The sequence below is a fragment of the Struthio camelus genome, chromosome 2 (genome assembly GCF_040807025.1).
Source record: "Struthio camelus isolate bStrCam1 chromosome 2, bStrCam1.hap1, whole genome shotgun sequence".
NCBI classification, from domain to species: domain Eukaryota; kingdom Metazoa; phylum Chordata; class Aves; order Struthioniformes; family Struthionidae; genus Struthio; species Struthio camelus.
The window spans coordinates 36867557-36894250 of NC_090943.1; the positions used below are offsets into that span (position 1 = coordinate 36867557).

General features: G+C 44.2%; 1 long non-coding RNA gene across 1 annotated transcript; it reads left to right on the forward strand.

Moving 5' to 3' along the window:
- The first annotated feature begins 4 nt into the window (after positions 1-4).
- LOC138066316 (uncharacterized) lies at positions 5-26634 on the forward strand. Its single transcript, XR_011139638.1, has 3 exons — positions 5-85; positions 7568-7756; positions 20239-26634. It is a non-coding gene; the product is annotated as an uncharacterized lncRNA (long non-coding RNA).
- Positions 26635-26694: the final 60 nt, after the last annotated feature.

A 26694-nucleotide genomic window follows, 5' to 3' on the forward strand; every position in this document is an offset into this window, starting at 1 on the left:
CCGCCTCGGCGCCGCCGGGCCGGGCCGGGCCGGGCCAGAGCCGCCCCCCGCGGGGAGGAGCCGCCGCCGCCGACCCCCGGGCACGGTAAGGCGGCAGCCCCGCCGCGCCACGTGGATAGGGGGCCCCGCCAAGGCCGGATCTGCCCCCAAAACAGCACCGCTCGCCGTATTCTGGGGGGAGGAAGGAGGGTTTCTAACGCCTCCCGGCCGGGCCCAGCTTCGCCAGCGGCGGCGGGACCGGCAGCGCCGCCTCCCCCGCGCCGCCCGCCGCCGGCGGGGGCGAACAAAGGCCGCCGCCAACGCCGCCGCCGCCGGCCCCTGCCGGGGACGGCGCAGAGCCCGCGGCGGCGGCGGCGGCGGCCGCTCCACGTGGCGGGCGCCGGCCGGGCCAGGCCGGGCCGTGCCCCAGCGCGGGCCCGTCCCCGTCCCTGTCCCCGTCCCCTCCCTGCCCGCCGCGCCGCCCCCGCGGCCTGCGGAGGGGGCGCGGGCGGCCGGTGCCGCGCGCCGCCGCCCCCGAGGGCCGCCTCACCTTGCCGCGGCTCGTCGCCGCCGCCCTCGTCGCCGCCGCCCTCGTCGCCGGGCCCGCCGCCGCCGCTGCTGCTGCCGCCGCCGCCGCCCCCCGGCCGGCCGCCCGCCGCCGCCGCCCGCGCCGCGCCATCGCGCGAGCCGGAGCCGCCGCCGCTCGGCTGCTGCGGGGCGCGGGAGCGGGAGGGAGGAGAGGGGCGGGGAGGAGCGCGGGGGCGCCGCCGCCGCCGGCTGCGCGGGCAGCGGGAGGCGGGCGAGGCGGCGGGGTGGAGCCGCCCGGCGGCGGCGGGAAAGGCGCGGGGGACGGGCCGGGCCGCGACCCGACCCGCCGGGGCAGCCCGTGCCCTCCCTCCGCCCCTGCGCGGCCGGCGGCGGCGGGGTCTCGGCTGCCCGGGGACCGGGCCGGGCCGGGTCGCTCCCCGCAGCGCAGCGCTCACGCGGGACCGGCGGGTAAGGGCAAAGGAGCGCTGCCGGCTGACCGAATAGGCGCTGATCCTCCAAATAATTCATCCTTTTTTGTTTGTTTGTTTGTTTGTTTCATATTACGCAGCCGTGAAGTACACGCGTTTTTCAAGACGCTAGAAAGACGGATGGAAATAATTTTTAAGTGCTTTCTGTAAGCGCTGCCAAGCTTTTCAAGTGGGGTACCTTGAACTCCCAGTTGTTGCGCCGGTGCAAAGTGAAGTCTAAAGAGGCAGCATATGACCTGTTGGGGTTTTTTTTCCCCCCCTTCAACATCAGATCTAGAGGAATTCAAATTTAAAAATGGTGCAAAGTAGACCAAGTTAGAGTATTTTAATAAAAGATGGAAAAAGTGAGAACATGTATCTTTTTTTTTTGTTTCCACAATTTATATTTTCCTAAAACAAATTCCTATTTTATTATATTCTTCCAGACTTCAGCTAGCAGGAAGAAAAAAGAACATGAACACAGAGAAACTATTATGTTTCTACTTGTCTCCAAATGGCCTCCTGTGTTCCTTGGTTAGGAGTTCTAATTTTTGTAAAAATTTACGATATTATAGGTGTCAAATTAGTACTAGGTTAGGCACCTTTTATCTGGTGATTACTGAATAATTCCATAAGCAAAACAGCCCTTTGGGCAGAGACCATGTCCCAGAGATCGTGGTCCCCAGTGAGCGCACTGCATGGTGGGACGGAGGTTCCTGCGCAGCTTCTCCCTGTCCCACTGACACTGTGGCTCCTCGATTGCTCAGTGCAGCATGAAACAGGTCACAGAAACCTGCTGAGATTATATTTTCCTGTTGTGGCTTTGATAATGGAAAAGTATAATTCCCAATATGCATGTAACTGAACTCTTGCATTTAGGCTACATTTTTAAAAGTTCCCCTCCTTTTCCCCAGTCTGCAAATTTCTTCCTGGGTGGCCCTGGAGAGTACCACTCATCTTCGCAGCTGCAGCCATCCTCTCCAACCGTGGCTGTTGCCAACCCCTGATCAGTGATCTCAAAGGGATGGGCTCTGCAAATGGTTCGCGGGTATAAAGCCCTCTCAGAACTGGCAATGGAATATCTCCAGTACTTGCAATTCCATAAAATTCATGTATGACCTCTTAACTGCACTGTTCTCTGACATCAGGGAAAACAGGAGAATGCTCACTGGCTCTCTCTAAGCCCGGGGGTGTGGGATAAGGTCTGGACATTTGGACCAAGAAAGCAACACGTTCATCTGCTATGTAATCTAGATGAAATAGGCCCATGATAACTGTCTTTGTAGTTTTGCATTAATTAAAGAAAAAAAAAAGATGAATGGGTTGTATTCCTCTGTAGCTTACCTTCAAACCCAATTGTGAATTACCACATGAGTAACAAATCCAGAACTCTTTGACTATTTTAATACTTGCTGAATGCCATCAAATTACTTGTTGTGTATATGTTTTAGTTTAGGGAGGGCTCCAACATTCATTGTGCAGTCTGCCTACCACAATGGGTTCCCAATCCTGATTAGGACTTTTAAATAGTGTAGTGTAGTGTAATTGACTTACAATAAGACTCACAAATGTAATTTTCCTGTAGGCAAGTGAAAAGACAAGATGAGAAATTATCTTCTTCTGTTGCTCTCTGAAAAGCCCCCCACAAAAGTGGAAGAAGAGCCTCTCCTTGTAGTATGGTATTTGATCCTCAGTGTAACACACGCTGTTTGAGTCCCAAGGTGGACTACCGAGCTGAGCCACAAAGTACTTCCAAGCCTTTATATTCCAGCCATATAGAGAGTAGTTGTTAGAACTGGATCTGAGGAAAAGTAGTTACATGCAAACAAAGAACCGTTTAAATACTCGCTATTTAAATACTGGTTTGCATTGCAATATCCACTGCAGACACCTGCGGTTGTCACTCAGGGTACAGGAATAAGCTTTGTGGATGAGGTAGGGAGGAGGGGAAAAGGGAATTTAGTAGAAGACAAAGCATGGGAATTACATATAATGTCAGCAAAATTGAACGTAGACTTTTCAAAATATGAAAGTGTATAAAATCACTTGTATAATAACACGTAGCCCATATACTCCTTGAAGATCTGTATTTTATGTATTCTGTTGCTGACCCTGGTTTTCGTTCTTTTGCTTCTCCCCAACAGTTTACAGTGTGAAGCACTTCATTTGTTAAAAGCTGTCAAGACACTAGCTCAGACTGTGAACAGCAGATTTGAAACGATTGTGTTGGCTGTCCTGTGCTAAATTAGACTGAATAAAATTGCATTCTGATTATAACAGAGATATGTGACTATTGTGCTCTTGCATATACATTAGGAACTGCCCAATAGTATCTTGTGCTATTTTATGCAATTTCTTGCTTTGTTTCTCTTTTTCTGTTAACTTTCCATTTCATTTTATACTTTCACAATCATTCTCCTTCCCAGCATTTTCAAGTCATTTGTGTCAGATATTGATCTTTATGCTGCTCTTTTAGAGTTGGGTTTCTTTAATTGCCTTGGTTTGATTAGATGGCAGCTGTATCTCAAATACTTCTCAGTGTGGATTTTCTGCTACTGCATTTCTGCCCATTTTCTTTACCTCCTTTCAAAGTTTGTGTATCTAACCCCCAATAGCTTTCATACTATTGCCTTGTCAGTAGAACCTCATCAGCTCCTCAGATGAGATACAGCTAGATTTTAGGTCCTCTTCAACCTTATATATTAAGCCTGAATTATTTTGCAACAGCTGGGTCCCGAATAGCCTCTCTTTGCTCCTCATTCTGTGATAGCATTGCTGATAATGTCTCAGTCCAGACTTCACACTCTTGAATTATGTAAAGAAACTCATAGCAGTAAGTTCTGTCTCGGGCTTAGGGTGACCATTATAATCGGACTAAAACTTTCTGAACGAAACCAGCATGTCCTGAAGGAATCATTAGCTGCTCTGAGTATGTATCAAGTATAGCAGCTCGATTCATTTTTGTGGGCCACCTCAGTAACATACTTGATGCACAGTAAAATTACATCATAGGACCAGCATCTCTCTGAAGTGGCCTTGTAAATGAAAAGTACGTTTACCGTTAATTTCAAATGAATAAATACCATTCTAGGTTATAATTCTGGACTTTGATGCTCTCATTTCACCAAACTAGATGCACATGAAAATCAGTCCTCACTCCTGAGCTGTTTTCACTGCTCCCTCCAAAAGTCTCTAATTTGGGGAGCCATTGTAATCATGACTGGGGGTTTCAGTCCTATCTTCCTGCCACCACATTTCTCTGAGACCTGTCAAGCATTTTAAGTAGCATGCACTTTCCCACACTTCTCAATGAATGCTGACGTACCTAACTTAAAAGGATTACTTTCTGCTGAGAGGAATTGTAATCCTCTTTTCCTGCTCTGCAAATCCTCTAGTAAGTGAAAAAGAAAGGCCAAAATCTGTTCTGCTGTGCAGGGCAAATCACCATCTCAGAAGGCATAGAAGAAAACAACAAATCTAAGATTTACTTGTGGTCACGCTTGTCCAGGAGCTGTGTGCCTGTATATTAACTCATTGGCATCTTCCATCACTGTTTTTGGTGCTTTGATATTTTGTGGTTCAGTTTCTAACAGCTATATGAATACATGCTCAGTTACTACATGAATGCTGCTCAGGACAAAACGGTTGCCTCTAAAGTATTTACAAAGAGCTACTGATTGCCTTAACTGGAACACAGTTTTTAATATTAACTTCTGTATTTTGTTAGCAAACCCTAGAAATGTACTTTTAACATGTTACAAAAACTAGTGGTTTCCAAACTGTCTAAGGACAGTCTGGACCTTCAGGAGAGACTGCAAAAGCTGGTGTTTAAGATCGCAGGTGGTAGAGTAGGTTTGGTTTCTGAGCGTGCATTGTCAGTAGCAGCTCACGCAGGAACAGAAGCACAAATGTTCCTCCTATCTTGATTCCCACCCACTCACCTCAAAATCTTTTCCTCACACGCAGTGTTTGTTGCAACAAATAGGCTGAGGGTAGTTGAGGCTGAGGACAAAGTTTGTATGAGCTCACTGTTCCAACTGCTACCGAAGCCCCAGATTATTCCTTTGCAATAGTCTTCCCCTATTCTTCCGTAGTTCCCTTAGAGGAGCTGCGCTAAGGTTTGCAGGGTTTTAGCCAATAAAGTTTACATTGTTGAAATTTTAATTTTCTTGTTTCACACTGCAAACTGATATTTTGTTTTCAGTCATTCAAAAAGATGAACCAAGATTAGATTTCCCCTTTCCTTTACCCCTATTAGGCAGCAAAGCTATACTTACAAGGTGGTTGAACACCTGCTTCCATCTTCCTCACAGGAGGTTTTTTTCTTTTCGGGGGCACTACTGCTGCAGCAAAAAAGTCACACTCTGAGGCAAATTCCAGCTTTCTGAGAACATCTTTGGCACTCTTTTCTTGATCTAATTCTGCAAGTCTCAATTCAAGGAGAACAACCATCTGTTAGTCCTTTACTAATCAATCCTAAAATTCCTTGCTGATATTTGGCGGTGTCATCTGTTAGTTCTTCTTTTTATTAATTCCTAGCGCTATTTCAGCCCACTCTGATTGATGGCTGCTTCCAAACTGCCCGTGAGGGGTTTGTGCTGGTTCTAGCTAATTCCTCCTTGGGTAAATCCTGCAGAATCAGCAAAGCTGGACCATTTTAGTTGGATGTGGGGAATACCCTTCTCTCCTTTACTTTCCCAGCCATTCATCTGGGACAAATGAGCCTTACTGTTTGAGAGAAATGAGCTTTCCCCTCAGAGGAAGTGTTGTTTTTGTAGCCTGTGAGCTGGGATCATCTGACCTTTCCCCTCTCTGTCTCCATGGATTAGAAAAAGGCTAGGAACCCATGGCAGTGTCCCATTTTATGATCCCCCTATGATCTTTCATCCTTTTAATTTCTTTCTGATATTGATTTCTCAGTTCTATAAATCCTGCTGAAGATCATCATTTTTAACAAACTCTAGGTTAACCAAAATTTGCCTGGCATAAATTTCCTCCAAATATCTGCTGTGTCCATGCCAATTGCCAGGCCATTTTGACCTTTGAAACTGGGAGAGCCATCTCCTCTGACTTTTCATACCCGACAATATATGAGGAAAAGCACTTTTCTCTCATATGAACATTCACCCTTCCTCAGTTCTTGGGATCCTTCCGGCTGCTACTTTCACTACTTTTAGTGAGTTCAGTTTCAGTTTCAATTTCAAATATGTTAGTCAACGTTTGAGTTTTGCAAGCACTTCTTCCACCTAACACAAGAGTTTCCTCAACTCAGTCATGGCTTGACACAACAGCTTTTTTGCTTGGGCTTCTGGCTCTCATTTAGAAATCACCTCTATGATTTAAGCAATGATTTGAAAGCTCAGGGATTTACAGCTTGTTTCATTAGAAGGAGAGAAATGAACATGGGTGTTAGATATTCCTTTTGTGCATTTCAGTGTACTTACAATGTACTTAAAGTCCCATCTCTGCAAAAAAGGGTGGATTTTTTGTTGTCCAGGTAGTTTAAATTTCAGATGAGGGAAGCAGTTTCCCTTAAGCTGTTTTTCACACAGGAAAAATATCTAAAACACGCAAGCAGCAGTGTAATGTTACAAATGGCACTGCACAATTAATAATATGTAGTAAATAAGCATGTCATTGATGTCTGGGTCCACAATGATAGAGGAGACAAAGTGAAATGCACTGCGAGATAGAAGTTGCAGGTTTTGCCTTCCTGTGACAGAGCATAGTACTGTCTGGATTTCCAATAAATTCCAAAGTATGTAATGTCTTATTGCTTCGCACAGCCATCAAACTAAAGGTAGAGATTAGCTTACTACCAGGAGTTGCTAACAGTGAGCCAGTTGCTAAATCTATGCATCAAGAGGCAAAGGAGCCAAGACAACTTGCCATAGTACACTAAAATGTAGCTTGTCAGTGGATTCGACAAAATGCAAACTGAAGCTAGAAAATCAAGCCACAGAAGCATAGATTCTGGAGATGAAAAGAACTGGGAGATGAAAGAGCATGAGTGGGGGGGGGGATATAGGCTCCTACAGCCTTTGCCTCTCCTCTTCTCTGGCAGCCAAGGGGACACAGTCCTTGGAATATCTAAACCTTGGAACACAGCCTAGTCCTGACCACACCACTGCATTTCCACCTTGATATGGCAGCCAGCTGGAAACTCAGACTAGAGGCTGCACGAATCCATCTCAGAAGGGACTGCATGAGATCAGTGGTTACATTCATTTGTATCTGTGCTTTATTTTCTGCCAGCTGGGCCATGTCTCAATAAATGCTTCTGTGTTCGGCACGCTCTCTTAGAAAAATTATCATTCTATTAATGGCTTACATTTAATTATATCAACTGCAAGTAAGGTGATTATACTCAGTAGTAAGGAACCCTGGCCCTCACCCAACTTTCCAAATGCCTCTTAAATTGATTTACATAGAGCACAGAAATGGTACTTGAGCTAAAACATCTTCTCTTAGCTTCATCTTGTGGGAAACACCCTTCTTTCCCTAGTTGTCCTGGATGTAGTCTAAATTCTAGAGGTGCTGTCACTGGCCTATGAAAGCAGCATAGCTGACACTTTCCCCTTTTCTTCTCATAGGCTGGACGGGATCATTGAGTGACATTCTGCCAGCACCACACATCTGCTCAGACTATCATAAACCTTCAACTGGGTGTCTACAATTCAAGCCAATTTTCATGCCCCAAAGAATTAGACAATAGAAAATTCCGGCATCCAAAGAAGCTGAATCTCAGGTATTATTTCCTGGCACTTTGAAACTGCTCATGGGTAAGTGTCCGTAAACTTCTCTCAATCTTTCACCAACACCTGTATAACAACTGAGCGAGTTTCTTTCCTGTTAACGTACTCCAGAGGGAAGCAGATAATGGGTTCACGTGTGCCCTCTGTGGCCGCATTGCAGCTTATTGAAAGCCTGCAATTATTTTGGGAACACTGCCCATCTTTTGCCACCTGCAAATGAACCAAAGCCATAACTCCCCTGAGCAAGCATCCATCACTATGGATTTAGTAGGTGACGTGCCAGTTGTAAACCAATTAGCCAGGGATCTGTAACAATCTGGGCAGACACCATCCACTTCAGGCCATTTTCGTCTGAGTATGTTGTAACCGTGTGGGCCAAAACAAGCTCCTCACACAGCTCTGGAAGAATTATCTACTTCATGCAAAATGTCCATGTCCACTGCCAGGCATCTCATGTCTGGCTGAGGGCACAGTCTGTGACTTTGGCCTAACGGGTCTTCCTGTCAGGAAGAAGTGTTGCCTACTTCTCCAGTTAGCAAGAAGTGTTGCCTACTGCCTTACTCCCTTTGGAAGCGTCAGACTGCTGACTTTAGAGGTGGCCAGGATCCTGTAGAAAGATGTGTGCATGCTTTCTTTGACCAAAACAAGAGAGTGCTGTAGCATTCTCGACCTTGTCTTTGTGTTGGTTTTCTGCTATGAAGCACAAGAACAAGCTCATCATAATCTGTTGTTTTTTAAAAATCTTTTATTGCCCAAGTCAGTATAGCACTATGGGCCAAGGAAGTCATAAAAGTTAAAATACGATCCAGTGTAGCAATAGCTCCACTCCTTTCTTTTGTGTTTATGTATTGATAACTAGAATTATCCTCTCCATTGTATCAGTGCAAAGACTCTTTGGATCAGACGCTATCCTTAGTAAATGAAAACAGTTAATCCATTAGTCCAAAGACTTATGGGCGTATCTACTACAGGGGTATAGTAGTACTATGCAATTAGAAAAGCACTCTGTGGTTAAAAGTCTTTATGTCATTTGCTAAGATCTCTTTTTTTGATTTTTATAGAAGTGAACTCATTACAAATAGAGCTTACTCCATACTGCAGAGGACGGTAAAGTAGTAATTAAGTGAATTGTGTATACACTTCTCACCTGCCCTTTAGCAGGAGTGTAGTGCAAAGGATTGATGAGAGGAAGGCTACTTCCCCCATAAGTAGCCAGAAGCTCCTGCAGGTTGCTTGGAGGTCCAGCTTTTGTTTCAGGATTTCCTATGCTATTCTAGCCTGCGTCACCATCTGCCTTGTACCTCCCGTTGAGTAGTTGTGTCACCCATTTTTTTTGAGAAAATAATATATCCCCTTCTGACGAGATGCAAAAATCAGGAACTGGGAAAAAGGCAGATTCACAGATTCAAGAGAAGTCATGGCCTCATATATGCTCCCAAACACAAAGGTTCCCCCCAGAGGAGCAGAGGAAGAATGCACAGGACAGGGGAAGCCTTTTGATATGGCCAGTCTTTTCCCAACATTAATAACAGTGGTCTTTAGTGACCGCTCTCCCATGTGCACCCACATTACACTGAATGTATTCCTGAGCAGGTACTTGCTGAGCAACTCAAAAGGCAGCAGGTACTTGCTGAGTCTAGTATATGGAGGACCAGATGGGGAGGAGAACAGTTTGAGGGAAGTTAAAACACAAGAAAAAGCTGAAGAGAACAGTTACATATCCTTGGCGGCTGGCTTGTACTTTGCCTGCATATTACAAGTATCTATGTAGTTAGAGGTCTTCCCATGACAGGGGCAATACCTTCTACATGTTTAAACAAAGCCTGATAAGACAACACCTCAAGGCATGCTGGCAACATACTTAAAACCTGTATATGTAAGTTGATTGACAAGAGTGTGGAGAGACAGATCACTGTGCTTAAATTTCTCTCAGGATGTTCCTATTACAAAAGTTGGCAAAGCAGTCACTGAATCCCCTAAGTCCCTTAGGACAGAAGATGATCCCTTTACTAACCTAATACAGCCAACATCAACAAGAGCCTGGAATTTTTCCATGGGGATGAATGCTATTAAAAGGATGGAAGTGCTTTGCCTGGCTGACCTCTGGGACAGGCTCTGTGCCTACTCTGCTCAAAGAAAGAGAGGATCCAGGTGATGGCTCAGGAACAAACACATCTGTGGTCCTCACTGAACCCAAACACTTGGCTGACTTCAAATATATATCCTCAAATATTTCCTCCCTAGGAAACAGGCAGAAACACAAGAAAATGAGTGATTGACTATTTCCTCATAGTCGCATAGAGAATGCAAGAATGGGAACAGGTTTGCGTGAGTGCTAGCTCTCTGCCTTACCCTCCTTTCCTACGCAGCGCTGGGCAGATTGCAGTTTGGTTTACCCTCATCAAGGCAGCTGGCTTGGCTGTGGCTCCCTCTGCTGGCCGGATGCGAAGAAAGTGGGCTGACTTGGCCTGGGTGTTTTTTCTGTTTTTTCTGTTTTTTTCTCTTTCTGCTAACCAGCTTCTCCCTGGGAGCAACACTTCAGCCCAGTGTCCCTTCCCTCCTTCTGTGCTAGGTTCCTGGCAGCAATTCTCCTTTTATAATCAGGAAGGTAATATAGGTTGACTGGAAAAGTGGGACTTAGGCAGACCAAGAAGAAGCTGAGTTCTCACATCCCAGCAAAGAGGAGGTGGTGACAGCCACAGCAGAAGTAATATATCAACTCAAAAATGGCTCAGCACCAGCCAAAGTGTTTTGAGGAAACTTGGGTTTCTCAGAAGTATTCTGAGATGCTCTTGAGGACTGCAGTAACTGCTGAGGTTTTCCTAGCGCATAGGAGAGCCCAGATTCATTGCCTGACAGGAAGCAGATTCTTTCAAGATAACTGTGTGATGGGGCAACCGTCATTCATGCATACCTCTTGCTTCCAGTCTGGCCTCATATATGCTCGCAAACACAAAGGTTCCCCCCAGAGGAGCAGAGGAAGAATGCTCTGTAAGATATATTTACAGCAAAGCTTGTTGAATAGTGAGAGCATAAGATGGTCCCCAATGTCAAAGCTATGCCATGTCTGCATAAGGAGTGAGATCGTTCAGCACAGTCCAAAGCAGCACAAACCCTGCTGGAGCCGAAGAACCAGGCTGTGTGCGTACAACCTGCCTACTGAAGAGAAGCAGCAGACACTTCTAAGAGGAGGACATTGAGTAGATTAGGAGGCATTAAGCTCTGTAATGGTCTAAACAGAACTGTGGTACTAAAAATAAAGTTTCACTGGTATTTTAACAGAGTCCTTGAAAAATCTATTTGATTCTCCATCTGTTAGACTCACATATTCTAATTGCCTGTCCCATCTGCCTGTCCCATCTACCTGTCCCATTTCTGCCTCAGTGTCACTAGTTACTGAAAGGGTACCACTTCTTTTCAGAAAGCGTTAGGTTGTATGTGCTTTTGATAACCCAGAAGAAAGGATGACATACTGTAATCAGCTGCTGCATCTCCAAAGGGATGAACATTTTGTAGGCTGTTTCCCTGGCAGGAGGCTAAGAATAAGGAATACCATCCAAGCTCTTATTTGCATGCTGTGTCTCCTGCATTATTGCCACACAAATCTTTTACTAGAAAAAAAAAAACAGATCAGGCACCCTGAAACCAGTTCTGTACCTGAACTTTACACTGGAACATGGGGTATAGAGAAACGCGTGCAAAACCCATTGGCCTGTTCAGTCTAGTAGGCCAACCTTGAGCTGAACAAATAAAACACATTTTTTTAAAAAGCCATGTGCTTCCTGCAGAATGCAGCTTTGTTTGCCATCATTGTTTGGCAAATAGGAAAGGGCTTATCTCTCCTTACCAGAAACTATTGCCGCTATTGAAGAGCTCCAGAAACTTGTCAGTCTTTACTAGGAGAAAAATATTGGTTTAACAATCCTTGCCAGGAAATTATCTGAACCTTCAGAAAGAGAGAAGGTCTAAAAATTAGCTCACTGGGCCATGCCATTCTTCACTGATTTTTAATGTTCAGCTCAAATTCAAGGATCTTATCAGGTGCATTTTCAAAAGTGAACCACAATAACCTTTAGCTTTAGACCATTTCCATATTAGGTATTTCTTGGTTAGCTACAAAATTAGCATTTAGCCCTCCAGGGCAAAATATGCCATATTTTGTTTGATTAATTTGTAATTAAAATTTAAGCAGGTATGTCTTATTCCTAGCAGATGGAGGCAAAGGCATAGCTTTGACCTTAGTTACAGTTTTGTTTAACCCCCTCCAGAGAAACATAGTTACTGTGCATTAATATACAGCCTTTCACCACCAGACCTGTTAGTGTACATTATGGACTAATAATACTAATTATATTGTCAAACAATTCAAACTGCGTAACAATATAAGCTCCTCTGAAATGAGAAGCGCTATAGGTAATGAAACCTACTTTCCTTTATACAGCCAGCTCAAACCTCTTTTTGAGCAATCTGATGTTAAATAAATAATAGGCCTGATTGCCCTCTCCTCCAGGAAAAACCATGGGAGGGAGCAGAGTGGGCAGAAATCTCCAGGACGTTTTCCTTGTCGAGATTGTGCCCAGGCTTTTTCTTGGGGGTGAGCTTGCTTATTCCCTACATTGCCCTCTCTTCCCATGCATGTGAATGGGGGTGTAAAAAGACAACTCATGTGGAGGAGATTTTTGTGAGGGCCTAAGACAGGGAAGGAGAGGAAAGATGTGCTGTCTCTGGCACATAGTGGCCACCCAGGCCACCACAAATGGCCATTGCACTTGTGGTTCCCAGGATACGCAGAAAGAACAAGCTGCCACAACAACAGCTCTTCTCTCCAGGACCACAGGGCCTGAAAGATAAGCAGAGCTTCCTCTTGGCTCCAGATGGCTCAAGATACGAGGAGGACACATACCCTATTATGACTTGAACAAGCATTTACGACCTAAACATTTCCAAAGTGCAGTAGTACAGGTCTCTGAGCCACCAATGAACTCAATATACCTTGATGACTCGTGCTTTTCTCACTAGCACTTTTTGTGAAGTTATTCTCTCCTTGAAAACAAGACTGAAAGGAGCTTAATATGGAGAGCCATGAAGCAGGTGAAGCTCAAAGACTCATCCAATTTGGGTGCTGTAAAAGCAGGTAGATGTTTTCCTAACCTGGAGCGTGTTCTTGTGCAGGATTAGTGCTACGAGCAGAACGCCCAGGGCGCAGTGCAGCACGGGCTGCCAGTGAGGGGCTTTGAGGGGCTGGTTGGAGGGGCTTTGTTGGTAGTTGTTCATTTCCAACCATTTGTTCAAAAGTTGTTTCCCCACAGGTGAGATGCTGCAATAGTTATAGTTCATGTCAGCTACCATAAATCGTCACAGTCCGTGGGGCTGATTCTGCCCTGAACCATTGTGGGAGCACACACAAGATCATTAATGTGGCTGCTAGGATGACAGCCTTCAGCAGCGATGCAGTAACAAACATGAAGAGAAAATAATGTCTTTAGTTACTTCTGCTGTTTGAACATCTCTGTGTGATTGAGAACGCTATTGGAAAGCAGACACTTGCAGGCAAAGATGGAGGTGTCAGGAGAACATCATGGAGTGGGAGACAATCCATTAGTCCTCCTCACACATTGTAGACTGACATATGCCAGATGTAAACGTGTTCTTTTAAGTCAAAGCCATGTGTGAGAGAGAAAAAGATGAGGTGTGGTATAAAAAAGGAAAGATTTAGCTGCTTTTTCCACAGGCATTCCTTGACCTTGATGCTTTTTCCCTATGAAAACTCTCTGAGGTACACCCAGGTACCTCTGAGGTACTTGCCCTCACCATGCAAGATGCAGCTGAAATTTTCTGGCACCCGCCTGTGGTTTTTGCCCCACCACTTCAGTGTTCAGACTCACAACTGAAAAAAAAAAAAAGGGGGGGGGGGTCCGTTAAAAGAAATTCCCAAGGAGGAGAAAAAAGGCAAGCCAGATAACCAGGTTTTCCATTGGTGAAGTACTGCTTGCTGCTTATGCCGGGTGAGGAGCAGTGCCAGACGTCCTTCCTCTGCAAGAGCACGGCCGCTCCCGCGCGCGGGCCCGGGACCCTCCGCGTCCCCCCGCGCCCCCAGCCACGGGGCTGGTCCGCGCTGCAATGCTGCCATCTCCTGGAAGAAACCCGAAGAGCAACGTCTGGCCCAGATTTTTCTGACAGTCTGATAGAAAAGTAGAGTTTCCCCTCTCCGTCATCGCTAACGCTGCACTTAGATTCGAAATGTTGAGTTGGAGGAGAATTTACCTGTAAAAGGCCAAAGGACTTGGTGCATACATATGAGCATCGGGCATGCAAGGGCTTGGTGCCTACCTGTGCGTGCCCTGCATATACCATCCTGGGAAACACTATATCCTGGTGACTATAGAAATGGCAATATAGACAGCTTAGGGAGCTGCACAGAAAATGTCAGCCAAGGCAGCACCCGGAGGCAAGCAGAGTAGATTTGCCAAGACTGTGCTGGGACTCATGTGAGGAAACTGTGGTTTTGAGAAGCTCAGCTGAAAAAAAAAAAAAAAAATCCACGACTGAAATCCTGACTCGCACTTGTGTAACTCCCTGGATTTTGCTAGATTGGGTCCTGTGTAAGTGAGAGGAGAGCTAGGCCCTGAGCATACCCGTGGAGCTGAATGTTTCTTGCAAAGAAAACCTGGCTAAGTCATTCCAGCTAGTGCTCAGAGCTTTAGATATATGGAGAATAGGTCTGTCATACTTGGCCAGCAGTCCCCAGAGCACCTCTCCCCCTTTTCTGAGTTATATGTTGCCATAGTAATACTGCTTCAGGAAAAGATGGTAAGAATTGAAGTAACAGTGAAACTAGGTAAAGTTTCATTCTGTTCTGCAGAGCACTAAGCAGGTGGAAATGCTAACTACTAAGGCAAGAAAATAGCTGGGATCTAAAGCATTTCTAAGAAAAAAATAAAAACCTCTAGAAAATTTGAGAGACCTATTAGTTCATTCTATCCACCCCCTAACAGTCAGAGAAACAGTGAACAACAATTCATCCTATAGCACACTGTACTGTACAGTAAGAGTCCAAATTCTCCTCCTACTTATATTGGTACAAATCAAGAAGCCAGCAGAGTTACACAGGTATAAAACTGGCATTATCAGTTCCTAGGTCTTTTTAAATACTACTGAAACCTACTGCTGATTCCTCCTTTGTTTGCCTGTTAGAACTGATTGTTAAAAATGCACATGCATTTATCTACAGCACACTGTATCATGTGAAGGGGTTCTTTTATTTGCTTTGATCTTTCTTTTTACTTTTATTATGTCTTTGAAGAAACGCAGGATTATTATCTCAATTCTAGCCAGCTGGCCTGCTGGGGCTCCCTTTGCTACATCAGGGGTTTCTCTTTTTTCTAATCTTCTCTTTACGGATAATCCTTCTCCACCTTCTAATGACTCTTGGCAAAGGAGAGTATTTTGTTATTACTACCTGTTGTTTAGAAATTCATTTTATTTAGTGTAGGTGTTGCTAACTGTTTGCTAATGAGAACTTTATTGCAATCAATGCAGGTCAGGATTATGCTGGTCTTTGTGGCAATTAACCCTTTCATACTATCTATTCTTATTTAGATTTTGCCATGCATGCCTCAGATTTTAAATAACAAGCCTAATTCTACTTTTTGGGCCCAAGGTAGAGGGTTCTGTGCACTTCCAAGAAGCACTGGGTACATTTCATGCCCATGAGACTTTAGAAAAGGCAGAAGTTGGAATTTTGTAATCTGCAAAATATTTGTACATGCAAATGCAGTAATGTCTAAGGGAAGACCTAGAGCAACATTTTTAGGACAAATCTACATCTTAGGGCAAGAATGAAGATCATTCTGTTTTGCAGAAATGTGGATACTCTCAGGCCGAGGGCAGTCACAGCTCATCTGTGGCTGCAAGTCACTTCCATACTGAGCAGCCTCAGGGCCTCTGTGAATTAATTTTACTTCAAAATAAGTTTGTTTTTAAAATCCTGAGCCTGAATATCTTCATATTCTGGAGATCTCAGATTTGAATAATATGGCTCAGAGTAGTCTTCATGTTTTACATGATATTGGGTGTAATATTGGGTGTAATGAAGAATTCTGCACTGTAAAAGACCAAAGTAAAAGACCAAAGTAAAACCAGAAACACTACCATTGTTGATGGAGGTAACAACTCTAACAAGCAAGGAAGGAATTAATACTGAAAAAAGAGCAGGAGAGAAAAGATCGTATCTTAAAGGCCTAGATAGCTTTTGTTTGTTTGTTTCAGTGTTGTCCTGGTTGCTGAATACCAATGTGCTTTCACTAACTTTTTTTCATCAGTCTAAACCTTTCTGAGTTCCTTTGACAGCTGACTGTATAAGGCCAAAGCATTATGGTACATCACTAGGATGTTATTCAGCTGATCTCTCCATAATAAAAATACAAATGTCTTTATTATTTTTCCAGTCTTCATTGCCAGTTCTGCAGGATTCCAGACAACAGTGCTACTGTGTGTGACTGATGGCACCTCGTCAGTCTTGTGTAACTATATTACTCATTTGCTCATTTAGGCTCAAAGCTAAAACAGGTTGGCTCTGGCTTTCCAAAGCTGGCTTCAGCAAAGGCTCCTTTTTTGAGCAACTCAGTGAGCAAAAGGGGAAAAAAAAGAAGAGTAGGAGAACTGGGGCAAACTAGGTGTAAAACTGAGTAGCCAGGGCTGCTGCTTAGCTTGCAGCAGGTTGCCTTTCTGGTAACTCTCTAGGGGAATGAGGGAGTGAGAAACCAGGGAAACCTGGATACTGCAACAGACCTGAGCTTCTCCCATGGCTGTCTGGGTGATACTCCCCATCCTCTCCCATACAGCTCATACTTCTTTGGCTCAGATAGAGGCTATCTAAATGCACAATAGCAACTCAGGTCTGGCACCAGCCAAGCTGCATGTTCTCTGCATTGATCCCAGGCAGCAAGCCCGTCTCAGAGGCAGAGATAGCCATGTGGCCCTGGGCCCAGCTGACACTGCGGCTGAGCTGAGCCACCCCGCCAGGCTGAAGGTAGCACTGGCAAGGCTTCTTACCTTGGGGTGAATGCCAGGCACTGCAGGTGACTGCCGCTGGCTTCAGCAATAGCACCATGGCGTTGGCATGGCACTCTCAGACATAAGTTAATATGCCAGGCTAGACCCAAGCGGGCTTTGCCTAGGGCAATCTTGAGTATCTCTGCACCCGTGGCACAGGTTATCAGCAAATTGGACAGTCTGCCACAAACGATGAAGAGCTGAACTCCTACATGCTGGGCCATTCACCTTGCCCTGTAAGTCCGTGAATGCTTGCTGGCATAGTGCGGTGTTAATTCAGCTGAATGCTGAAATGGCTCAGCAACGAACTAGGGCCAGGCAGGACTTTCAAAGACCTAAGCAGCTCAGGCACAAGATACAGAGCATGGTGTGCTGGTGCTAGGGAGATCCTGGAGGAGACATGCAGAATAAGAGATGTTTTGGCCCACAGGCCACGGTGGTAGAAAAATCTCTGTAATTCTGAATATAAAATACAACAGATCCAATTTAGACAATTTTTGCAGAAGAGGGCTCCAAATGGTATGCCATTGTCAACTCAAAGGATTAAAAATGTAGGATGGGACACTGCAAATGCAATACACTTGTTTGGAGTCAGAAGGACTTTTAAAATCTATGTAGAAGTTCTCCTTCATCTCTTTCTCCCCTTCACTCACCATTTTCAACTCATCTCTCTCACTCTTTTGCCCATCCAGATCTCCATTACTGGGGCTAGATTCTTTTCCTGCTTTCAGTCAAGGTCATCTCAGCAGTTTCAGCTTTGGAAACCAGCAACCAGAAACAGCAACTGCTGCTGCCTATGTGCCCTAAACAAACAAACAAGCAGCAGAGGAAACTTGAAAACCTCCTGATTCTGTCCAACTACTTTAAAAGCAGAGAGCTTTTAAAGAGTGGGGGCAGTGAACCTTTACCACGAACAGACAGGTCCAAGCTCTCATTGCACAGTTCCTTTCCTACACGTTTTTTATCTCTAGAGAAAAATGGTAATATTATGATTTGAGGCGAGGGCTGGGTATTTGCTCTCCTGGCTTTGGATGCTCAAAGGAAGAAAAAAAGCCTCCGTCACTCAGATAGACCTGGAGGGGTGACCCAAGTAGGAAGGGCAAACTATTGACTTTCATGCTAGTGTGAAGAAAGTCATGTAGAGAAAGTAGGACGGCACAGCTGGCTCTCCACGCATAACAACAAATTTGGGCACCAAGCACATAAGTCCAGGGAACGTGTTGAGCTGAGCAGAGACTCATGACCAGTGAAATCCATGAAAGTGCACTTCGTGTTTCTTGGAATTGCCTGTAGTTTGCCCTTTAGAGGTTCTTACGAAGATCCATTAACCCCTTACCCAAGCACATTTCTGTGAAATAGTAAGCAACGTGATAGATCCTTGTCATCACATGAGTTTACCTGGTCTCTTTTACCCTCTCTCAAGCGCTTCATAGTGCAACATTTTAGGACAGCCTTTAAGAGGTTCTTCCATAGTTTTGCACCTGCAGCTGAGAAGGATTTGCCCCAATCCCTGAACCAAGGACTTTACCTTTGTAGAGGAAATGCCGTTTACATTTCAGGAGCTGCTAACCAAAGTCCTATTCCTGAACTTTGAGGAGGCCTTTGATCTAGCTTCATGCCATACCAGTAAGTGCTTTGACGATTAACTCCACCACTTGGAATTTGACTTCAGCAAAGCACTGTAGGGGGGACACTTAAGGTATTGCTGAGGAGCTGCCAGCAGTCTTCTGTCAGCGTTTCTTACAAGTTGTTTCACTACTTCAGCAAAATTGACTTTCTCATTAAATCCTCTGCCTTGACAATCATTTGTTTTTTCAATACATTTCTCTACATTTTCTTAACCATTTGGTCATGTTGTAACACTATGGGATTAGGTGGGAGAGGGCTGTTTATATTTTGAGATCTGTTGCGATAACCTATTTAATCTTGTATACTCTGGAGGAACTATCCTAATTCATGAAACACTGCATTTTCCCATGAGTTCATCTGGCTTCAGTCTTGCTTAAGTCTGGCTGAGCTGTCACTATTTATTTGTTCTCATGAAGATCAGTGCAGTTTTTTCTTACAATGCAAGACTTTCAATATATTCCAGTATGGATCTCAGTGGGTCTCTCACCTTGGGTGCAAAATCAAGCAGATACAAAATGAAGCTGGAGATTCACTCATAAGCCATGGTTTCCAGCAACTTCGGCTAGACATATGGAGATAAAAAATATAACAGTAGCGGCACAGGAAATAAAATGTAGCTATTTTGAAATATCTTTTTAATCGCAGAGCTGACTTTTCTACATTAACACAAAGGCTTCTGAATGAGGAGATTTTTTTTCCCATAATAGTAATCTTTTTGCTATTAAACGCTTTTTTCCCTTTCTCTACTTCTGGACTAAATAAATGATGTAGAGACACATGACTGGCTTGGTGAAATCAGACGCTTAGCAACACTAAGACCAGATGCCCATGCAATAGAGTGCCAAAGGAAAATGCTGGTGTCCTCTACGGTTGGGAAAAAATGACTGGATCAAATGACTCCATGGCAACCTGGTGGGTAGAAACTGCAGGGGCACAATCACAGTCCTTGGAGTGCTGCGGCCAGTGGCAAACCTGGAGAGCTGCTGTCTATCATCCAGCCGTTACTCTTGCAAAAGTGTTGTAGACTTTTGCAAGTGTGCTTGCACCATTTAACTGACAGTGACAATCAGCACATAATATGCTGCCTGCTCTCATACTGGTGATAGCAAAGAGGCGGCATTCTGTGGCTTCTGCCTGTTCTGTTAATTCTTATTTCTTCTTTGTGAGGATTTCAGTGTTTATACCATAACAAAAAATCTACTTCATGGAGTGGCTCAATAGCTTAATGTGATTGCACTGCAAACCACTTATTTAAATGAAAAAGGAAATTTCCAGCCCTCTTTTCTGGGGGGAAAGCTTGAAACTGTGACTAAATTAAACCTACATTTTCAAAGCAGAAAGCAAATATAAAAGCTCAGAAGATATTTTATTTCTGAATTCATTACTTTTAAGCCAATTTCATTATTTCTGGTGGCTAAGAAATGGATTTTGAATGTTTGATGACAAAGTTGTTATTCAGAGCTACAGTTAGTGAAAAAAGAAATTGTCAGATTGCTAAGGAGCAATTCTTAGCAGTCAGTAAAGAGCGAGAGTAACCCCTCTGGATGGATGCTGTGGTTAGCCCCTTAAAGTCATGTGGTTCACAGGCCCATCTATTCTATAGAGTAACTAGACTGAAGTCACTGGCTTGAAGCACTGAATAAACAGCCGTTTCATCAGAATCTTTGCCGCTGATGCCCTTGGTTAAGCTGAATCATAACCCACCAGGAAAGAGGTAGTCTGCACTTTTTGCATGAGTTTAAAAGGTTAAGTTATTTTTCCCAATAAAATATGTTGGTTAAGGAGTCAAAGCGTCAGTGTGACCTTATTCTTCCATTTTCTGCTAGGTGAGAAGAAAAAGGGCTATGTGATCCCTGCACTTGACTGGCACTGAGGGCATCTGGATTGACTTTTCAGGATCTGCTAGAGACTTCCTGTCTGTTGGTGAGCAAATCAGCGTTGGAAAAATCCATGTAGAAAAGTCTTCCTGACTTCACAATACTTCTGATTTCTTATAATCTATGCTAAGATGTAACTAGGTGGCAAATTATACTTGGGAAGACTGTGGGAGCTAATGAGAAAAAGAACTGGGCTACAGTTGGTGGGAATCAGAACTGGGAAAGAGGTCAAAGCAGCAATTGTATTTGGAGCTGCCTACCACATGGAAAAGATACTGGATTCTGATGGTCAGGCCTCAGGCACCTCTGGAAAGCTGCGAAGAGGCCACAGTGCTGGAAGCTTTCGTTTGCACAGACACTAGAATGTCACTTCTTAAACTGTGAGGAGAAACTTGAATTGCAGCTGAGCAGAGTTACAATGGCTGATTATAATACAGAGCAAAGTATTTCTAGTAACAAAGGCCTGAAGCATATCAATTCATTCAGCTAGTTGCATTGTGTGTAATTCTTGCTTATACTTGCTGTCATGCAATAGAGTTAAAATTTACAATCTTATTGATGTGAAAAGATATTTTATATATACTACTTTGTTAGCCGTTTTGTTTCCTAATAATTAATCAAACCTCCTAAGAAGTATCATGTTGGGGAGTATGGATTTATTTGTGTTATTAAGCTATTCTAGCAGAGCATTTCTGTGTGGTAACAGCTCTGCTACAATATGGCCCTCTTGTTTTATGACAAGTTACAATTTTCTTGTAATGTTAGCTGCAATTCATCTCAATAATTATGCTAAATTAAGTACTCATGCACATATAGAAATAAACATTAAGATACATTAAAATAAAGTAAGAAACATAATTTAATCTCTCTGAGCTAAATAGAGCAGGGGTTGCTTAGCAGTCCTCAACTGTCTAAGCCTAGCTTAAGAACCCCATGGTTTTGAGTCTCTAGGGGTACCTTGAGTCTGGGAAAGAGTTTGTCTGCCACCTTCTAGCAAAACTTCAGCCCTTACTGTGCTTAAGCTCTGTCACTCTCCAAGCCTGGTTTTCTGGCCCCTGCTCTCCCCTTGGATGGCTGTGCCAGAGCCTCACTACTCTGATGGCTGGAAATCTACTTGACTTCAAGGCACGTTTGAGACAGGCTAGCAGCAAGGTGTTTCTCAGCCAAGGACATGGCTCATCCAGGAGCTGGGAGATGTTACGGTCGTGTCTCTGCCTTGAGGGAGGCTGTCTCACCTTCCTTTGCTTCTTTGTAGAGGTCAATGTGGGGGTAAGAGCCTCAGTGCTGCTGCTGATCTCAGCCAGCCTTGGGGGGGCTACTGTGTCTCAGATGCAGCTTAGCCAGGCTTTGCTGGACTAGGCAACTGGGACTTGCGACTAACTATTCAGAAAAGCAGTGGCAATGCTAGGTACTGACCTCAGTTTCTCAGAGGTCTCCCAAATCCTCAGCCACAAGCCCATCCTCAACTACTAGACTATTTCCACTTAGCAAAAGCTCTTGGGGAACGCTGCTGGTGCTGCATGGGTGAGAGGGGATACAGAGAACCACAGTGGCTGTCTGCTTGGTCCTACACATGTGTATTCTGTCCCTTGTGCAGAAAGTTTACTGCAGAGGGAAGGCAACGTTGTGATTACTTTTGGTCAGCAAAGATTTGAGTTCTGTGGAGTTCTGTTACTGGGACTGGCTAGGAAAAATACAAAATACTATGCCCAGTCAAGGGTTATGATTTTGTTCATCATGTAGAGGGGCTAAAAAGCACAGACGTTTTGTGCTCACTCTCCCAATCTGCACAGTCCTGCCACACCCCTTACAGCTGACATCCCACAGGAGTGGAGCGGGCTTGCAAGGCAATGGACCTTCTGTCAGACTCCCAACTAGGACTTACTGCCACTGAGGTGGCACTGAGGGCTGCTAATTGCAGGTCGGTGCCACCACACTAGGCTCTCTCCAAAGGCGTAGCATGAAGGAGGTCTCATGGAGTCTATAATACCGGCATACATCCAGAAGCAGAGAGCACTGGGCAACCCAGCAAGGAGCAGTTACAAGGCACTAGCTGTGTGTCCATGTCTTAGGGAGGCTTAGGCACAACGTATATCTCACCCCTCTACCGCTTCCTCTGCGGACACAGCAGAACACACTGAAAGCTGTGTGACTGGGTAAAGGGATGGGGAGGAACCTGGGAAGAAAGCAGAAGGGAGGATATATTATCCTATTGCTTTGAAAAGTTGCTTAGCCATCAAAATAGGAACTATTAAAAAAAAAAAAAACTGAAGGTGGTTACTGAATCCATTGTTAAATCCTTTGTAAATGGGGTATGTGCTGCTATTCTTTTTCTTTTTTTCCCCCTTTTTCATTACTGTTGAAGAGACTCATTTTAAAAACATACTTTCTGAGAGGACTGTGTTCAGGATGGCACCTCCTTAAACATCCATCATCCAGAACACCTCAGCTGAGGGTTAGAACCTCTCTTACCATGCACATTATTTGGAAGGCTTCATCTTAACCCCTAGAGATTGAAAGTTATAATGAAAATGCGTCACAGACCCTCACCTGCAGTAGGTCTCCTGTGAGCCATTCTAATAAACAGCATGTTTTTCTTCTCTATCCTTTGAAAAGAGTAGAGGTTTCCCTAGAAACCATTCTTCTGGTAAATAAAGTCACTGTTCATAGTTAGATTTGCCTAACACCGCTGAAAATGCTTTAATGGCCTTAAAACATAATGACAGGTTACATGCTTCTGACTGTCACTATGAAAAGCAAATGGTGACATAAAGGAAATAAGACAAACACCAGTGGAAACACAAAATACTTGGAGATAAGCATTCTCCCAAGATCTCTTGCTTCGTGCAGGTTTCTGTCTTTAAAATTACCTGTTAGCTGGCCAGCGCTAACTCTGTCCCTAGCATTAGCTACGTGTAGTAACTACACAGTCACTAGTCACAGCGAAGCTATGTAGACCCATAGCTACAATGGCTATGGTTTACTTCCCATTCCTCTCACAAGAGAGGGTTGAACAGAGCATGACATGATGCTCTTTCCACAAGACAACAGGCTCTTCTATCTGTAATAACAAACTGACATGTCATTGTTATCATCCCTGATGAAGTAGGGACTTCCAGATAAAAGGTATTTTACTGTCATTCCCTTTTCAGAAAAAAATCTAGAGCCAAATGCCTCTCTGAAACAGCTTCTTCTTCGTCTCGCTGAAGTGAAAAAAGAGTTTTCTTCCTACATTTGCTTCCTTGGAAGCCAAACCACCCCCTGGGATATGAAACACTCTATGCTGCACAGAGAATGATATGAACACATTTGTATGAATATGTATTTGCATTTTTTTTTCTTTTGAGCGGAAGAGCCGTTGCTGTAGCTAATACACACCATCACCTCTTTATTTATTACAGCAGTTATATCAATTTGATATATTTTTGTCATCTAGGAATGGAAAAACACCACCAAAGATAAAGCCTTGGCTGATGTTAGGGCCAAAAGTGAATACACTGTTTGGAGTTACGCTGCTCCATGAATCTGAATTTGAGCTGCCTTACCTACTTTACTCACTACCACTCACCAAGAAGAGACCAGGAAGTATGCTCAGCATCTGGGAATTGTTGTTTGATACCTTTCTTTTGGTGTGAATCCATTTTCTGTATGATCTAAAAAATAAATAATAGCATTTTTAAGAAACAGTCAGACAACTTAGAAGGGAAAATTCTTCTCAGGAGTCAAACAACAGCAGGGTTAGAACAAGGAGAGGTTCACAGATGAACTTTGTGATTTAGTTTTCCCTCTTAAATTCTCTTTCCTTGGAGGAAAAAAACGTAACCACACTCTGTGCTCTACTCATAAAATGAAGCCCAACGTGATCAAAGCAGATATAAAAAAGTGACTTTGATACTCTTAATAACCAGCTTGAACAGGTTGTTTGATTTCTTTTCAGCGCACCATGGGATAGTGCTATGGCGTCATTCTCACCACTCTAGCCCACGTCTCCCTGCCCCCACCTGCCCTAACAGCTGTACGTACACTAAGGAGTAGTTAATAGCCCAGGAGGTAGAGCACTCCCCAGGGACATGAAGTACAATGGGTGAGGTCCCTATACGGAATGAGACAGAGCAGGAACTCTGGGCTGTCCCTTAGTCAAGTTGCTGTTTGCTCTTCTGAGGTGAGCGTCTCTTTATTTTCCCTTCGGATAGCACCTGTATTCGGGAGCACTTTTGCAGTGAATGTAGCGCAGCAATCCTGCCATGTTCCAACAGTTCGGCATCCTCTGGTGAAAATTCCCAAGCGCTCTAGTCAGTACCAACAAGATGCTATTCAAAACAGGTGGATCTTTTGAACTGACAAACTTATATTTGGAGCCAGGCTCGGTCGTGAAGTATGAAAACGTCTGTGCGCACACCCCTTTGCCTACCCGTCTACCAACCACATGCCATTAGCATTAGTTTAATTAGATTGAGAGTTAGACTGATTCAATGGCATACCCAGAGCAAAATCCAACCAAATTAAATTTTCTTTCATTGCCACTTAGGAGTTTCAGATGTATGAGGATCTTTGACTGATACCATTTGAGGCAATGGCTTAATGTACTGCATTATTTATTTATTTATTCCACCCACCCTTCTCACCTTTTTTGGCTGTTTACTTAAGTAAAGGCATAATCTTAATTAAGGCTGAATTAGGGGCAGAATGGACTCCTGCAGGCTATTACACAGTTTGTGATATAAAGTAGCAAATAAACAAGCATGCTGCGCACTATGTCTGTAATTACTGTGCTCAGTTGTGTAGCGTAGGTGAACTGGCTTTGCCTTCCTCACGCCTATTCTCTGCAGCGTCCCTACTTTCCCTGATACGCTGTAACTCAGGATCTAGAAACCCTTCCGATGTATAGCTTCATCCTGAGGTGGGTGAGGAGGACAGCGGTGAGGAACAGGCCGTAAGAAGAAGGTTGGATATCTGCATTTTGCTTTCTCGTCTGACACACTTACCCCTTGGGGCATGAGTCTTCAAGCACAGGGTCACAGGATGGCAGAAGGGAGTGCAGGGGAGTCTCACATGTAGCGCTTGGGATATGACAAGCCTGCAGGCTAGCACCATGGACCCTCAGCCCGCCGCACTCGTATGCTGTCAGTGAGCGTCTCAGGGTTTCATTTACTTTATATCATGTAATGAGACATTCCTGATAGTTCCAAGGCTTGTCATTTATTTAAAAGTCTACCATTTTGGGGGGGGGATATTATTCATGTTGCAGATGAAGGTGGAGGAAGGAGCAGCCTCTTCAATCAACTAATCACTTTTCTTTCTCTAGAGCCATCTTTTGTCTTTGGTGGGGCAGGGGTGGGGGTGGGGGATCTGAGCTTCCAGAGCAGACAGCATCGCTCACCAGCAAGCACTGCCTTTTCTTTTTACTGCTTCAACTAGGAGAAAGACCTGCCTGAATAGACTTCTAGTCATCCACAGTGCGGTCTCATCTTCTCATTTCACAAATGACGGGTGATTCATCTCATGGGACTCAATAAACATAGCTCCAGCTGGAAGATCTTTCTCCCTGATGACCATACTGGGTGGGAGCTAGTCTATAGGCTGGTGCCAATTGCAAACTGCTAGCCAGCTGGGAGGATGACTCAGCCTGGCCTACAAGGAGAGCGTATGGCAGAAAAACATATGGCAGCTGTAGGTCCATGAACCACATGTCATTGTTCAGGGCGTCCCTTAGAAGTGTGGACTCACATACAAGTACTAATGGCACGGCTGCTTTTGCTCCTGAAAAATGGCAACTGTTTTGCTCTCACAGCTTGTACACACATTCAAAGATGCTGTAAGGCCAACGCTCACTCCCTGCCTGAGAATTTTTTTTCTCGCTGTTTGCCACATTGCATATCTGTGGGAAGCACTGTAATTGCTGGTTTGATCCTGACTGTTTTGAGTGCAACAAATACCACACGCGTTTCAGATGTAAAACAGTTTCTTGTGTCAAAATTCGTAGATTAAGACAACTCTTCTCAGGGATATGTTGCTCTGCCAATAACAACATAGCTAGTTATAAAAGTGTCATTGTCTTAGAGCAAGTAGGCAAATATTTTCAAGCTCTTTGAATTTTATTTTTGAGACTGACCCTATTTACCACTGGTGCTTCACAATCAAGAATTCCTAACCAAGTTCTTAAATAAGTAATTTTTATTTACTGAGGTGGGTTATTTTGTTTCCAAATGGAATTTGACTGAAAATTGAAGACATCTTCATCTCATAGGTGTTCAGCAAAAAGGAGCTCTGAAACCTTTCAGTTTGTGTTTGGATTTTTTGTGTTTGGATTTGTGATAAATTTTATTATTTGCTTTCAGGACTAATTAAATATACCATAAGAAGTTGAATTATAGAATCTATTGTCCTTTAAAAATTTCTATTACC